This window comes from Bidens hawaiensis, unplaced genomic scaffold (genome assembly GCF_021521415.1).
Source record: "Bidens hawaiensis isolate Kalapana, Puna unplaced genomic scaffold, B.hawaiensis_p1.1 tig00008011_1, whole genome shotgun sequence".
Lineage (NCBI taxonomy): Eukaryota > Viridiplantae > Streptophyta > Magnoliopsida > Asterales > Asteraceae > Bidens > Bidens hawaiensis.
Window position 1 is genome coordinate 927,374 of NW_027491561.1, and position 16,814 is coordinate 944,187.

At 34.3% G+C, this 16,814-nt stretch overlaps 1 pseudogene across 1 annotated transcript; it reads left to right on the top strand.

Moving 5' to 3' along the window:
- The first annotated feature begins 5,828 nt into the window (after window positions 1-5,828).
- Window positions 5,829-9,032, top strand: LOC143636589 (rhodanese-like domain-containing protein 6 pseudogene; annotated as a pseudogene). The gene is made up of 2 exons (XR_013154265.1): window positions 5,829-5,960; window positions 6,922-9,032. The product of XR_013154265.1 is annotated as a rhodanese-like domain-containing protein 6 pseudogene (transcript).
- The last annotated feature ends 7,782 nt before the right edge of the window (window positions 9,033-16,814 follow it).

Here is a 16,814-nt window from a genome sequence, read left to right on the forward strand (position 1 = left end):
CTTTTATCTCAATGCAATAAAACACACAACCACCAAAATCCTACGGAGTACAAGAAAATAGAGATGATGAATAAATAATTATTAGCGATCAAACGTCATCAAATCGAGCATCGTGTTTATTTCAACTGCCAACAAATATTATAAATTATTTGTTTAAAGTATATTAAATTCATTAATGTCCAATTTGAATTAATTTTATTAAGGATGATGGAATCTAAGTCGATGATTCTGCCACCATCACCCATTGGTATCAACTGTCTTTTATTGGTGTTAACGTAATATTTAACTATTTTATTATTTTTAATAATAGTTTTTTTTTGTTAATAATGGGTGTCTGGGAATTTCTAGGCTTTGGGACCATGATGACGATAGCGGACAATAATTTCAGTTGAAATGTCCAAACTTGATCATTAAACATTTTTGTATCTTTCTATCGACTTTATATAAAATGTCACCCCTTCATTATAAAACGGAGTCGGACTTGCTTAGAAAAATAAGATATGTTGATTTTAGATTTTACAAATTGTGAAAACTATTAGATGATAAAGATTCCATGAAAATATTATTATTAAAATATATATTTGTATTTCAAATCTGTCCATATTTTTATCCTATTTTAGTGTTTGTATAGGATTAAGTTTCATTCCTTATTTAAAGGGTTGTATTGATGAATGAAACAGGCATTGAGATGATATAATCGTCTTGGAGATCATGGAGTTCAAATTTTACATTTACTTTCTCGTCGTTTGCTTATTTCTTGTAATAATAACTCAAATTCTAGTTTATGTCATGCATGTCAAATTTCTAATAGTAAACGTTTGCCGTTTTTTGATTCACATTCTTATACTGTTGCGCCATTCGATATTGTTCATTGTGATTTATGGACCTCGCCTATTTTAAGTAATAGTGGATACAAATATTATATGGTCCTTCTTGACAACTTTACCCATACGTGTGGGTGTACCCCTTAAAATTCAAATCGGAGACATTTCCTACTTTTGCTAAATTCCATCGCCTAATTGAAACCCAATTAAAAACCAAAATTAAATCCTTCCAATGTGATCTTGGAGGTGAATTTGATAACAACGAATTCCATAAATTCGCAACCACTCAAGGGCTCGTGTTTCGTTTTTCGTGCCCGCAAACCTCACCTCAAAACGGTAAAGCCGAATGTATGATTCGACGTTTAAACAATATCATAAGACCTCTTCTCATGCAAGCAAACCTACCTCCACTCTTCTGGGTTGAGGCCCTTCACATCGCTGCCTACCTACACAACATCATTCCTACCAAAAGCCTCAACCTTTTTACACCCACATTTGCCTTATTTCAACGACACCCAACATATGATCACTTGCGTGTCTTTGGTTGCGCTTGTTATCCAAATCTTTCAACTACTCAACAAAATAAATTACTACCACGATCCACTAGGTGCGTATTCCTCGGGTATCCACCAAATTCCCGGGGCTATAGATGCCTCGATCTTGCCACTGGACGGGTCCATATTTCTCGTCATGTTATTTTTGATGGGTCCTCTTTCCCATTCACAAACCCGATTGACACACGCCAATTTCTATTTCTAGATGAACCACCTAGCAATATACCTTTTTCGTTTCCTCCATCTCACCCCATATCACATGGCACAAACCACCCCTTAAGCACACCTCAACAAACTGCACCATCTACATCTACAACCCACCCTCCTGATCCACCTTCTCCATCCCACACAACTTCGGCCCAACAATCCCAAAGCCCACTCCAAGAACCACTCACCTCACACCAAACCCATTCTGCACTGGTTGAAGCCGAACCACAATCACCTAACCATTCTACCCAAACCCAACATCGATCAGACATTCATCCAATGACAACCCGATCGAAGGCCGGAATCTCTAAACCTAACACAAAATATAATCTCATTACTTCTTCGATCGCTTTGCCTATTTCTCCCATTCTGACATCCTATCGCCAAGCCTTAGCCGATCCGAACTGGAAACAGGCAATGACTAACGAATTTAAAGCGTTAAAAGAAGATAATGATACATGGGATCTTGTGCCTTATCCGGCTCACCACCCGGTTATTAGATGCTTATGGTTGTTTCGACACAAATTTCGAGCTGACGGTTCTCTTGAGCGTTACAAAGCTCGTTTGGTAGTTAATGGTAAATCTCAAACAGTGGGTGTTGATTGTACCGAGACATTTAGCCCGGTGGTTAAACCGGCTACTATACGCACGGTCCTATCCATAGGTTTATCTAAAGGATGGCCGATGCATCAATTGGACGTTAAAAACGCTTTTTTACATAGGTATTTAAACGAAACAGTTTACATGTATCAGCCGGCCGGATTTGTTGATCCGTTGGCCCCACACCATGTGTGCAAATTAAAGCGTTCACTTTATGGTCTCAAACAGGCGCCTCGGCATGGTACACACGTTTTTACACATTCATTACGGCCAAGGGGTTCAAAAGTAGTATATGTGATAGTTCGTTATTTATATATCTTCATGGAACTGATGTGGCTTACCTACTTTTATATGTGGACGATATTTTCCTTACTGCCTCGTCACAACACCTCGTGAATGATATTATTCGCTCGTTATCCGCCGAGTTTTCTATGACCGATTTGGGGCCTCTTCATCATTTTTTGGGCATCACGGTAAATCGTAATTCACAGGGTCTGTTCTTGTCTCAATCTCAATATGCCGCTGATATTCTTCAACGGGCAAATATGTCATTCTGTAAACCTTCTGCTACGCCTGTCGAGACTGGCTCCAAGTTAAGTGCAGATGATGGCCCGCTCTTAACTAATGGCACTGAATACCGTAGTTTGGCCGGAGCTCTTCAGTACCTTACTTTTACCCGCCCGGATATTACATATGCAGTTCAACAACTTTGTTTGTTTATGCATGCTCCTCGGGAACCTCATATGGCTTTTATGAGACGTCTCCTTCGTTACATCCGTGGGACACTTGATCATGGTCTCCAACTCTCACATTCATCGGCTACTTCTCTCACCGCTTACTCCGACGCCGACTGGGGCGGATGTCCGAACTCTCGTCGCTCTACATCAGGTTACTGTGTGTTTTTGGGAAATAACCTCATATCCTGGTCTTCTAAACTCCAGGCTACGATATCTGTTCAGCATCAACGGACTAAACACGTAGAGATTGACATTCACTTTGTTCGTGAACAGGTGCGTTTGGGTAACATTCGCGTTTTACATATTCCAGCACCATACGAGTATGCCGACATCTTCACAAAGGGATTACCTCACCCGTTGTTTGAGAATTTCAGATCCAGTTTGAGCGTTGCACCAGCTCGAACTGCGGGGGCTTATTAGATGATAAAGATTCCATGAAGATATTATTATTAAAACATATATTTGTATTTCAAATATGTCCATATCTTTATCCTATTTTAGTGTTTGTATAGGATTAAGTTTCATTCCCTATTTAAAGGGTTGTATTGATGAATGAAACAGGCATTGAGATGATAACAAACTAATAAAAACATATTACGGAGTTTAATGGTAGTGAATAGCCGACCCACAGTCCCAACCGGGGCCTTAGGTATTGTCACCACAAACATCAACCGCTCACCACCACCTCCACAAACATTCAAAATAAAAAAAAAGTTTTTTTTATGTGACATTAATGTATGAAAATTTGATCATGAATAAGAGATGTTTTCCTTATATGCATGTCGATTTGAGACAAGGGTTGGGTGAAACGTCACGATTGTTCAGAGACATTCACAACTTAACCAAGGAAGGGAAGGCATTTTGAAAGAAGCTATTTAGGAACAAAGGGAACGTTTTATACTTTAGAAACAAGCAGCCTAAACAAATTGATCAATCCACCAAAATAGGTTGGGTAGTGCCCGCGGTGGAGTTGCCTTTCCGGCTAAGTGCTTGACAACTAGCTAGTTTCATTCAATATAAACTTACCTTGACATCAGAAAGTGTACTTTGGTAGGAAACCTAGTAACTACCGACCTGCAAAGACACTACCAATTAACCTTCAAAATCACTATCGACCTTTAGTTTATTACCGGACGACAATAACTTTTAAAAGTCATTTTCAAGCAACTTTTTCTCATTCATGTCAGCCTAATACGTTTCCGATGAAGTAGCTTTAAAGGTAAAAATGAAAAGTTTATATATTTGGATAGTTATCGTGTCAACCGGTTGTCTTAAACAAGAAAAATTGAAAACTTTGAGTAAGATATTAGAGTCGTGTTAACATCTCCAAATTTTTAAAAAAAACTATAAGCATTAAACTTTTTAAGGTGAGTACATAAACTATGTTGAATTATATTCTCATGAAAAGTAAACACCAATATTACTGATCCAATGATTATGTGCTCAATATAGTACTTGCCAGCTGGAGAAGTGCTTAAATCAAAGAAGGTACTTGTATAGTTGTATCATTGCAATCAAGATATGCATAGATAGATCCAGAACGCTTATTAATGTGAGTCAAATTATCTATGTATACTCTTTTGTAAAAAATTACAAGTTTTGTCACTTGTTACTTATACATTAAACCTTACATTTTTAATAAATTTATAATAGTAAAATAATAGTTACCATTCTTAAAATTTATGTTTCAAAATTTGTTAATTTAATATTTACTTCATATTTTTTTTCAAACATTTTATATTATAATTATCTTTTACTTTAAAAATGTTAAAGACTGTTGTACAACGAATGTATTAATAGTGTTTAACGGATTTATTGTTTCTTATATATTAATTATTTATTAAATATTGTATTTTCAAAAACTACCCGTATGATACACGGACCTTAAACTAATATACTTTTAAAACTTTCCAAGAGCTCCAAACCAAACCAATATTACAAAGCCATTGCATTCGTCACTGTGTGACCATAAAATGTACCACTAGGATAGTAAAGATCGGATGGCTCTTCTTGTTAAGAAAGAGTCTATGGGCCATATAAATTTAAATAGAGTAAATGTGCATTCATACTCAAATGCATTAAATATATAATTTTTGAGTATTAAAATGTTCATTCTGTATCCATGTATTGTCCTCAAACAGATTCCAAGTTTCCAAACCAATCCAAACTGCCAGTTATTATGCTGGTTCACTCACTGAAACTGGTTCGTACCCGACCCGATTCTTCTTAAACTAGTTTTGAATTGACTAAACTGCCAGTTTGTATGCCCGAACCGATTTCTCTTTAAACCGATTTTTTATCAAAGTTGACCAAAAAGATTCGATTTACAACCGGAATCAGTTTGGGCCCATAACAGATTTATCCATCTATAACCAATAACAACAAATCCCCACTTGTTTGTGGCCTAGTAATAAACTGTTTGGGTTATGCACTGGAGAACCAAGTGGGATCCTCACTAGTGTCACTCTTGGTCGATTATGACAATGAAAAAATTGAGCTAGGCCTTGCGAGTTTGTCAGTCCGGGTTTTCATCCCACCTTGTTACGCTAGAAAGTTCAGCTTTTGTTGTGGCACAACGATTGTCAGGTGGCAGCGACGATATGGTTTTCCGGGGGAACACCCAAAGCCAAACTTTAAAGCCAGCGTAACCCGGCTAAGACAATATAGTCTGGTCAAATTTGGGCAATGAGACTTTCCAAATTTAAAGAGTGCGATAACTTAACACTGAGAAGAGTCGCAACTAAAAAAAACAATACCAGCAAAACCTCCTTCTGATAGTTCGGCCCAACGCCACAAATAATCTGATATTACTGATTAGGCCCAACACCAAGAATAATTTAACCGGTTTATAAAGCTTAAATTTTTGAACCGGACCGGACTTCACCATCCATAATCACGAACCGGTCCGCACAGTTAAATCAAACTTAGGTTCGGAAGTTGATTTGTAAATAACTTGCAGGTTTTCAAAACCCTAACCCACCGAGAAGAAGATAAATCCACCATATCAGATTCCATCCACCGGAATCTAACTCATTTAGGTGCTGTATTCACTTCCATCATTAACTTGTGCTTGAATTTGTTTCTTTGGGTTTTGCACACCAGGTGTTTGATGAAATGCTTCAATGGGTGTATTGACTATTTTTTTATTAACACTGTTTGTGGGTTTGAATTATGTTTCACTATTGGTATCGGTTTGCTGATATGGTATTCTTGCTGTTTGTGTTTCTTGTTATTATGTGAATATGTGTTTCTTCATTGCCTGATAAATGCTTCATTGCCAATAGATTTAGATATCAGATTAGAAAGTGCAAATAGGTGTATGAACCTTACGAACACCCGCGCCAAATTGTATTTAGGCGGTTGGCTCGGGTCTTGAACTTTGACTGGATTTTAGCAAAAAAAGGGTGAAATGATTGGTTTTTTTCTTTATATTAGTTTTGTATTTGATTTCTGAAGTTGACTTTGAGTAATTGCTTTAGGAATTAGGTTTATGCTGCATTCGATTGATTTTACTACAGTATGGAGTCACGGGTTTAAATACATATAAAAAATTTGGTATCTTGAAAACCTATCAAATAACCATTCTCATAATCTTGAGCAACATTGAACTATTGAAGTATGCTAATATAATTTAATGATTTGCAGAATGTTATAAATAAGTTGAGAAAGTAACAAGAAGATGAAGATAATATTCATTTTAGGCGTTAGTATACGTTAGATCTTTAAGTTCAGCAAAGTAAGTTACACCAACAGGATGATAAATCAAATTGTAATAGTCAGTGTATTTTCTGGATTTAAGGAAATGATAACTAAGTTGTTATATTAATGACTACGCAATTAGATTAACAAATAAAAGTTTGAGAGCTTTTCTAGCGCAGTTGAATATATTTTCTGTAATTGATATGCAGGCCTCTGCTGACCCCACTAGTTTACCAGTTAAGTATAGTCACTAACTTATTTCGTAGAAACATAATATGATGATTCTTGTTCTTGTTGCAGAAAACATGACAGATAACAACTACACTAACGATGGCACATATGGAGTTCTGTTATACTACAAATACGCCAAAATCCCCAATCTTGACGACCTTTACACCACCTACAATTCCAACTGCACCTCACTCTCCCTTCTCGGTCGTGTACGCCTGGCCCCACACGGTGTCAATGTCACCATCGGTGGAAAACTATCATCTTTAAACGAACACATCGCGCTAATGTCCAAAAATCCATTGTTTGAAGGGACAGATTTCAAGTTAGCAACATGCAATGAGCCTGTTAATGACAAAATAGCAGAAGAATGTGGTTTCACTTCTCTTTCAATCTGAATCGTTAAAGAATTAGTCACACTTAGCTCCCACCCGCTTCTAAAACCACCCGAAATATCAAACGCGGGACAACATTTATTCGCCACTGAATTTCATTCGCTACTTCAAAACGCTTCAGAAACCTCAAAAACATCAAAAAAATATGTTCTTTTGGATGCAAGAAACTTATATGAAACCAGAATCGGGAAATTTAACGTTCCAAATGTCGAAACGCTGGATCCCGAAACTCGGCAATACAGTGATCTTCCTTCGTGGATAGATAATCACTCAGAGAAATTGCGCAATATATATATTTTAATGTATTGCACGGGTGGAATTAGGTGTGAGATGGCATCAGCATACATCAAATCCAAAGGTCCCGGTTTTGAAAACGTGTTTCAGTTATATGGCGGGATTCAACGGTACATGGAGCAGTTTCCCGATGGTGGCTTTTTTAAAGGGAAGAATTTTGTTTTTGACCATCGGGTTTCGGTGGGACCCTCGGATGCAAATGTGGTTGGTAACTGTTTAATTTGTAACTTCCCTTTTGATGATTATTCTTCTAGAAGCAGATGCAGATACTGTAGAATGCTCGTGCTGGTCTGCCACGCGTGCAAGGGTAAGGATCAGGTTTATGTTTGTGAGTTATGTCAGAAATATGGTAAGCCTGATGAACCTGAACCTAAATACGAAGCTGGTTTAAAGGGTTCAAGAAAGCTGAGAATTTTGTGCTTACACGGGTTTCCCCAGAACGCATCCAGTTTTAAAGGAAGAACCGCATCGTTAGCTAAAAAGTTAAAAAATATGGTCGACTTCGTTTACATCGACGCGCCGCATCAGCTTCAGTTTATCTACCAAAATCAAGAAACCGGTGAAACAAAATTTCCACCAAATAAAGTTTGCAATAGAAAGTTCGCATGGTTTATTGATCCCGATACCGATAAAAACCCGAGTTTAAACTGGGAAATAGCTCAAACTCCTTTTGATTCTCTTCAATACCAGAAACAAACTTCTGGGTATGAAAAGTCAGTGACATATTTGAAAGAATTCGTGGCTAAAAACGGACCGTTTGATGGAATCTTGGGGTTTTCTCAAGGGGCAGCAATGGCTGCTTGTGTTGCTGCTCAGAAATTGAGTTTGAAGGGTGAAATTGATTTCAGATTCATAATACTGTGTTCTGGGTTCCGTGTTAATCTAGCAGAAAATGAGAAGAGCTTAATTAACTGTCCTTCACTTCATATATATGGTAGTGATCATGGTAAAGATACACAGATAGCGTTTGATGCTAGTAGACGACTCGTGTCATTGTTTGAAGAAGGGTCTTCGGTCACAATCGAGCATGATTATGGTCATATTATTCCTACAAGATCGCCTTATATCGATACTGTTAAAGATTTTCTTCAACGCTTTCTCTAGATTTGAAGTTTTTGATCTTTAAGTTTACTTTTTGTTTAGATTAAGAAGAAATATGATGAAGAAATGAGACATTGTTAGGACTTAGGATCGTTTTGTTATTATGTCGTATCGTGTTAGCATGTCTTAGAGAGACGGTTAATTACAGGATTCGGTTGTTGTATTTGGTATTAGGTATTTGCTCGTGTACTGATTTGAAGTACTGTTATGTTGGTTGGTTAATTTGAGTGTTAAGTAAATTTACTGGCATATAGTTGGCATTGTTACAAAGATAGTCAAAAGATGTGAATCATTGATAGAACATAATGATTATGTTTTAAGAAATTATTCTATGAAAAAGTACTCCACAATTGTGTGTTGAGAAAGTTACTCGAGGTTGTTTGTATTGTTTAGTGTTCACATGCAATTTACATTAGAAACAGGTTTTTAAGTCTAGTTGTTGACTAATTGGGGCATGTCTTGATTTAGGTGGTATGTGGCAAAGTTTGTTAAGAAAAAATATAACACGGTATACCGAGTCTAGATATCCGTGTAACAATGGGATCATGAAACTAAACGAAAAATTGGCGTGCGAAGAGAGAAAAAGATTTGACGTGCGCTATAGTGTTATCATTTACTTGTTAAGGTGGTGGTTGTCATCATTAATATACATGACATTCTCTCTATATCATTTTTCCCTAAACCATCTATAAAGCATAGAAATTAGAGGTGCATAAACCGGTTCCAAGGTAAAAACCACTTCGGATTGGTCAACAAAAATTCAATATTGGGTTGAGTATAAACCGGTTCCGTTTGAAACCGATTTTCAATGAATATGATTACAAACAGGTCCTGAACCTGCGGTTTCTATCGATTCCAAACCGGTTTCAAAGAGTATTGGTTCCATATGGCTTATGTCACCGAGATCCTAACATATGGGTGGCATACTGGCATATGCTTGTCGAGGGAACCACATAACCACATCGCTTATGTAAAAAGTATTACAAGCTCCTAACTTTATATACATACTTAACTAACTTTTGAACTGTTAAAACACTAACTAACAAGGGTCACATCATCCAATCAGTGGCATATCAGCATTCATGTCATTAACGTATGTGACTTTTACTCAACACGAAAAGTTGCTTCCCTTTTCTTATAAAAAATATTTTGACTTTGAAGTTTCATGAGTTAGCAAAAACCAATAACCATGTCATTTTTGTTGTTTTATACCATAAATATTTATCACATAAGCATTTGCTAAGATTCATAATGTGTACCAGAAAACCGTGACCGATAAACATATTTTAATTTTAAAATGAATACTAAGACTCAAATGTTCAAAAAGTCACTTTGTCGTCAATGATTAGATAATAAATTACTTGAATTCGTGTCATTCCCACTTTGATGAGATGGTAAGGTGGTTAAAGTATATAATAAGAGATCAAATATTCAATTATTGTGGAATGTAATATTTAGCTGATCAAAAGAAAAAAAATTACATGAATTTACGCATCAAATGAAAACATTTGAATCGTTGTCAGTTTCAAAGAAAATAAACACGTATACGCTCAAATAAACATGTCAAAACTAATTTACAAAAATATTTACTTCCACCTAATGAGAAAATAAATAAGGAAAACCATTTATTTTGAATTATCATTTTTTCCTTAGGCTATTTCCACTTTGTTGGGTTGGTAAGATGATTTGAAAAATTGGGCGTAGAAAAGAAGGTCAAAGTTTTAATCACTATAGAGTATAACATGTAGTCATTAAAAAAATATAATAATAATAATAATAATAATAAGAAAACTACTTTAGCAGTTTGATATTTTGATTATCGGAATACCTTAAAGCAAATAAAACTGCTCATTTACAATAAGAGCATTCTTAACCCATTTCATATCCATATCTACGTAACTACATTAAAAATTATTTTATTTTTTTCTTTTATTTTCAACTAAATGTACCTTTATTATTATATTTTCTCTTTTTTCTACTCATAACTTTTAGAAAATATTAAAAAGTTATATGGTGTGAACAATAAAATCCAAACTTTAATTTTCCCACATAACATTTGTTCTCTCAATTACTCATAATCATACCATATAATTTACAAAAGTCATTTTCATATTTACAGGGAACATACTAAGAATGCTATAAGTTATACATAACCGATTGAACATGAATTGGGGGATTCATTGTTAGTTTGTTAAAGAACTTAGGTACGTGTTTACTAATTACTATAAGATGATGGAAAGGTGATAGAATCTTTTAATGGATATATCATATATGAACCATGATGATATATAATTTGTATTAGAATGGCGACATAGCTAATAGTTTCCTATAAGGCTCCATGATTTTAAGCATAGTATATTTTATAAATTTTTTACATTGTTTCATAATGTTGTTTCATCCTTAGGTATTTGCGGCCTAAAGTTAATTTAGGGTATTTTTTTGCTTTTAGAATATAAATAAAAGATAATGAGGAGCAGTTTGAATAGGAATAATTAAAGTTGACGGTAAATCTCTAACACAATCAAAATTGTAAGACCACCCGTAGTGGTGGCTTTACCACCAAAGTTATGAAGCAAAACGCGGGGGTACACCGTCCCTCCCTGTGTTATGTTGATTTCCATTTTGTGCGCGTTGTATACAAAACCGCACATTAATCAAAATTTGACCGTTTTTTTTACCGTTGGAGAATTAAAAAAAAAATTATTTCCTATATATTAAACCATTTCATCCCCAACCAAACCTCATCAAATTTATAAAAATTCTCTTTTAACTCTATAAAAATTCCTTACGCAAAATTCACTATATATGGATCCTCCATCTAATATAAACAGTTTTTTGGGCCCGACCAAGAAGCCCAGGACGTGGAGGAGGAACAGGCGGTTACGAGTGTGATTATGCTCGCGACACAGTATATGAGTTCCGTTACGGGTGCGATTAGCGATCTACCACATTATCTGAGATAGCCCAACGTTAACGATCTACAACGTCTTTACGAGGCACATACAAGGGTGCATGGTTTCCCCGACAACGAATAGTTTTTTTTTTATTTTCTTGTAATATTTATTTAATAAAATATTATTGTTATTTGATTATTCTTATTAAAAATTAAAAAAAAAAAACAAAAAGTGTAAAAGTGACTGAGCGCCACATGACGCATAACCCCTGGATGTGGAGAGTTATGACTACAGCCTGTTTTTGTACAAAACCATAACTCTGACTGGGCGTCACATGACGCATAACCCCTGGTAGTGGAGCTTTATAACTACACATGGTCTAAGAATTACAAGATGGTTTATCTTCCAGAGAATAAAGAGAATAAACAATGCATAGCAAACCTCAACATAATTACCCAAAGTTGAAAGAGTTACGATATAGATTTTGTTTAAGGCGACTAAGGCACGAACATTATATAACTATTAAAAGGTAAATGATAGTTATCTCACACAAAGTCACTATTCATAATTTTTAATATTATTTTAATAAAAGTCAGTTACTATTATCATTGCTAACCTACTTTAGTACATTTTAGCTAAAAGCCAAAAAAATTCACTTAAAAACAATAAACACTTGATATCACGCTTTAGTAATTTTCTTACGTATATATGTATATATATATATTTATTTAATTAACTGTCCACTATAGACGTAAAATCCGTCACGAAGCGCGAGGCCATTTACTAGTTAAATACTAAATCTCACCACCACCCAAAATTATATGGATTATGATATGGATTTTGTTTTAAGAGTATCAAAGCAAGAAGAATGAATATTAATTCTTAACATAATCACAAGTTGTAAAAATTATAAAATGGGTTATGTTTGAAATAATGAAGACAAAACCAAAAAGATTTATTTCATGATTATATCATTCAATTCCAAAAAACAATTTATCACTGATAATATATTGTAAAACAATGGCTCATTAACAACACGTATGTGACGCATAAACATAAGATAATTAAAGAATATTAGAGAGAGAGAGAACATATATCATCATCGTACTCAGTATATCCCACCAATAACAAAGTTATGGTAGGGTCTGAGAGGGTAAGATGAGAGAGAACATATATGTGGTACATAAACATAAGATATTAAAGAATATAAGAGAGGGAAAAAAATCGCTTCTATTTTGGTGTATCTTAGAGGGGAAGGGGCACCCATATGGGTAGGGTGTATGACTTTCAAACCACATGGTCACACCACCCCATCCCATGTAGGTAAAGTGTATGGTTTCATTTCATGGCAAAGATTTGCCACACAACATTGATTCATTATTGGCCATTGAAGAATTAAATGCATTAATAAAGTTTTAGGGTACTTGTGGGTAAGTGTTTCCTGTAAATTTCTGGTTTATGGGTAATTAAGGGTAGAAATGAAGTGACAGCACATGATTGACCAATGCATGAGTAATACCCATTAGTGCCCCTTCTCCTCTTATCAAATAGAACTCATTCTATATAACGTAGTTTATTAACCTGTTATTTTATATATAATTTTTTTTTCTTTCGGTTAGGAATTTTCAACTGGTGAAGGTTTTTTTATTCAAGTTACTATTAAAAAAAATTGAAAGAACTTATTCTCTTGAGACATTACCAATATAATAATGAATGGATAATCTCTTTAGAGTTACAAACTGCCAATGGTATTGGTAACAATCTCTTAATTATAATTACAATTATTATTTGTCAAGTCAGCAAATAGTTACAATGCATTATGCATCTGGATGCTGATTAATAATTAACTATAAATAAATGATGCCAATTGAGTGACTAGAAAAAAGACACATCTTACATTATATATCTTACACTATATATCAAGCTTTTTCATAGTTTGTTGTGATATTATAGTTGTCTTGTGGCCCATTTTACATTTCTTCATCCTAATTATCACATACACAGTCAGGAATCAACTACTAAGAAAAAACAAAGTTTAGCACATAACTAGAATAAATAAAATATATAATAGCAACTTTCAGAAGTCTAATCAGAATTTTAAATTCACCATCGACAAAATTTTATAGTTTGCGATTTTATAATTATTGAATAGTTTGATCAACTTTTTGAACATTTTTAATCCATATATATGAAAAAAAAACGCGCGCGCACGTGCATTGAAGCGCTGCTTGGGTTGTAGTCCAATTATAAGAGGCAACATTTTTTTGGTGAAGACTCAAGTTCAAACCTATACTAAATGATTTAATTATAAATAGGCAGATAGATACAGATGTGTGTGTTTAGTAATGCATATGTGAATTTATCAACATTTTCTATAAGCAATGTTTCCACATTACGAAATATTTTAACGAAGGTGCTTGAAAACTAGACTTTAATCATAGATTTATTAACTTAAACGATTAAAATTTGATTATATGATACACTTAAAAACTTCATAACACTAACAACTTGTTTGAGTGATAAACTTGCACTCCAAATCACAATATCATAGAAAGATCAACAACTTGAATCACCTTGCACTGTGCATTTTAAGTACTTGTACAAAGGAGATGACTTTCTTGAAAAACGTGAGTAACTCATGTTGATTTTTTATTTTTTTTCATCTTATAGTAAGAGATGTTTGGTGATCTCTACACTCTTATAAATTTCTCTACGCCCATTATATATTTTTTAGAGAGACTGAGTAAATAACAACTTTTGTTGGAAGGTTAATAAACTGTTGTATATGGCTTTGATAATATTCCACTGAACCACTATATTTTTCTCTCTTTCTTATTTTAATTAGGGGTGTGTGAATTATGGTTCAGTGTGGTTATTACAATTAGGCATAACCGCTAAATTTGGTCATGAGATTTTCTTAATCATAACCATAATCATAACCAAAATTCAGTTTCAGTTAATTGGTTATGAAGCTTGATTATGGTTCACTTTCGGTAATTAGTTTCAGTTAATTAACCAAGCCAAGTTTAAACTACTAAGAAAACTAAATGAATAAGGAAAAGAATCGGTAACGGAAATGGGAATTGCATGAAGGTTAATATATAAAGGTTGGCACATATACCCAATTGCCAATTCACATATATACATATATTTATCTCAATGTTAAGAGTGCCTTAATTTTTTCGGTTGGGTTATGTGGGATGCTGGATTAATCTGTTAATCACAATACCTTAACCATAATTGTCGGTTAAGTCTTGATTATCAGTTAATTCATTTCTTTGCAGTTAGATTATCATTTAATTTCAGTTAATGGTTAAAGTTTGCTCACCCCTACCTTTAACCATTAAAAACTTGTTGAGTTGTTAATAATGTTTATAATTTTTTTTTTAAAGATAAACTATATACACTCCTCTTTTTTGTTCTTACACGGCTAAAAGTAGTTTTACATGATCTATAAAAGAAAAGGCTAATAAGATTCACGGTAACAAGGGTCTTAGACCATGTGTTGTGGATGAGGTTAATCAAAATTCAAAATGGTGGTATTATGCAATGCCACATTGACAATGAGACATTAACTAACTAACCCAAAAAACAATTTTTGTAAAGGAGGTTAGTTAACCAGGATATTAAATAAATAACATATATATGTAAAATGTGATGGGTGGACCTCACATTTTCCCTCTCTTACGCTCTGTTCTTGAGTTTTTTTAAAGAAGAGAAAAGAAAGGAAAACTAAGGATAGTTAAAAAATTGGTGTTCTTGAGTTTTTTTAGGATGAAAAGGAAATGAGTAGAAGAGGTTAGGAGAGATTATATTGATGTTTTTTTCCCAATAAGTTATCATCCCAAAAATGGGCTGATTACTAAGGATAACATAGTTATCCTTTCCTTTCCTCTAATTTTCTTTCAACTCAAGAACACACCTAATTAAAAAAATTTTCCTTCCCTTCCCTTTCTTATTCTTCCCTCTCCTTTTCTTTTCTTTGATTGGTTAAAAACTCAAAAACAAGGCATTAGGAGTTACTAGGATTGCTAGCATGAGGTGGGTGTGGTTGGCACCAGGGAGTGTTGCGGTTTGATGGGTGGTTAATGGCTGAGATGACAAGTGAGTGACGTCCCCCACCTCAACATTTGATCTTAGTGCATGCACAAATGTCTAAACTATGTGAAATAACCGAGCTTGGCATGGAAAAAGCAAAAGGTAAAAAGGTAGCTATAAACGTGTTAAATTCATGCATTTGACAATTCAAATGGGTCTAGAAAGGTTTGATTTTTATAACATACCCGACAGTCAAAATGTTTTTATGGTAAATGAAGACTAAGTCAACGTTTGAAATGTACCAATAAGCACGTAGCCATTAGCGCGCTACATACTTTGTTTAGTCACACACGATAACAAAGAAACTCACATGTTGACTTAGATATTAAAATGGATACTGTTGGGTGTTTTATGTGTAAAACAAACTCAACTAGAAATAGAGGTATCCTAATCTAGCCAACCAAGTAACTTGTAGACCAAACAGCTAGCTTCATTAGGGTTGTGGTCTCATCTAATATAGTTAATTAATAATGGGCTTAAATTCATATTAAGGATATACTCTACACTTACGCTTGATACTCATGATATGCATACTGACTTGATCGTCGTCCGTCCAAGGGTTCCCCAGGGTTAGGCCTATGGACTAGCATGTTTCTATGATTCCCACAACTCAACACCTAGCTAGGTTGGTGAATAGCGACTTGACATGCTCATTAGAACTGATAGAGCTCTCACCATCGTAGTGCAACATACTCTTTTACTTGGTACACGAATCTATGTAAGAACAATTTATGTATTGTTTTACGTGCTCAACAAATACAAATTCATTAGATTCAGTGGCTTACACATGCTACTTGTGAATCCTAAATTCCGGATGAAGAAAGACAACTAGATGATGTATATTCAACAAAATCTAAAAAAAAATTATATAATGTTTTAGGATTTAAAGGGGGTGAATTCTTATATATCTGAAAATGAATACCGAGACTGTTACTAAGAAAAAAAAGTTACATACTTTAAAATGTCAAATGGTTCAACATTCCTTCATGCCAGCTATTATGATACAACAATATCTATATCTATACAAGGGATATTTAAAGGATTTAGCATGCTTTACCAAAAAAAAATGCTAGTGCATTAAACTTTTGAATGTTGAATTTTATTTAACATACTAAATAATTTATTTAACTTTGAATTTTAATATAAAGCTTTTGAATGTTTGTTCTTAAGAAATTCCATTACT